At 40.6% G+C, this 1428-nt stretch overlaps 1 non-coding gene across 1 annotated transcript; it reads right to left on the bottom strand.

The window, feature by feature from the left end:
• Positions 1 to 364: 364 nt before the first annotated feature.
• On the bottom strand, positions 365 to 468 carry LOC112096557. The gene has a single exon (XR_002904458.1). It is a non-coding gene; the product is annotated as a small nucleolar RNA R71 (small nucleolar RNA).
• Positions 469 to 1428: the final 960 nt, after the last annotated feature.

Raw genomic sequence — 1428 nt, 5'->3', positions numbered from 1 at the left:
GGAGAGGCCATTTAAAGATTATTTCAGTCCTTTAGCAAATTTGAGCACATCATGTATAAGATACCCAAATGTAGCTGCTAAGAGTTTTGAACTAAAACCTAGTGTGCTAAATTGTCTCCCCACATTCTATGGCCTAGAAAATGAGGACCCATATAATCATTTGAATGATTTTCATGCAATTTGTCAAACATTTAAATATGAGAATTTTTCAGATGATGATGTTAAACTCAGATTATTCCCATTTTCTTTAAAAGATAGAGCTCGTTCATGGCTTAATACATTACCTGCTAATAGCATTGCATCATGGGAACAAATGGTAACTAAATTTTTAAATAAATATTTCCCAGTGCATAAAACCAATGCTATTCGCAGGAAAATCTCAGAGTTTACCCAGAGAGAGGACGAGCAGTTTTTCGAAACATGGGAGCGATTCAATGGGCTACTCTTGAAGTGTCCACATCATGGGTATGAGAAATGGCACCAATGCCAATACTTTTTGGAGGGATTATTGCCGAATGTGCAAGAATGGCTAATGGCAACAAGTGGAGGAGAGCTAATGTCAAAAAGTGCATCAGAGATTTGGGAATTCTTCCAGCGACAAGCGGATAATTCCCAACAACGGAGTCGATCACTCAGGAATACTAGAAGAATTAAGGGAGTAAATGAGGTTCACATTGGCGAATCAAGTTCAGAAATTAAAGAAATCAAAGCAATAATTGAAGGTCTCTCTCGACAAATAACATCATTATCGACTGCTAAATCAACAGAGCCACATGACCATGACTCATACTCAGATCAAGCCAATGCCATAGGTGTAATGAGAAAACCATCGAATTACAACCCATACTCCAACACATATAACCCTGGATGGAGAGACCACCCCAATTTTTCATGGTCTCAAGGATTCCAACAAAATGGACCAACAGCTCCAGCTCCACCAATTCCACAAAATCCTCAAGCCTCTCAGCCACCATTTAGACCATACAATCAGAACCAGAATTACTCTCAGCCCAGACCATGGGAGGATTCATTCCAGAATCTTAAGAATCTTACTCACTCCACGATTGAGCAACAGAACCGCACCATTGATGGACTACGAAATGAGTTGAGAGCAGGCTTCAACTCACAAGCTCAATCGGTTTCAAGCCTCGAGAAGATGGTGGGACAACTTGCTTCTTCAGTTCAGACCTTGGCAATGACCGTTGAGAAAGGCAAATTTCCAAGTCAATCAGTGCCTAATCCTAAAGGAGTACATGAAGCAAGTACCAATTCACCACAGCAGCATGGAGAGATCAAAGCAGTAATGACCTTGCGAAAAGGAAAGGAAGTCGACAACAAAGTGGAGATGCCGGTGACAAAAGAAAATCAAATTGTACCTGTGAATGTTGAGGACTCATCACCGAAGGAGAAAGAAGAAACTAACCCACG

The sequence above is a fragment of the Citrus clementina genome, unplaced genomic scaffold (assembly GCF_000493195.1).
Source record: "Citrus clementina cultivar Clemenules unplaced genomic scaffold, Citrus_clementina_v1.0 scaffold_8, whole genome shotgun sequence".
NCBI lineage: Eukaryota > Viridiplantae > Streptophyta > Magnoliopsida > Sapindales > Rutaceae > Citrus > Citrus x clementina.
This window is presented reverse-complemented; position numbering and strand designations above follow the sequence as displayed.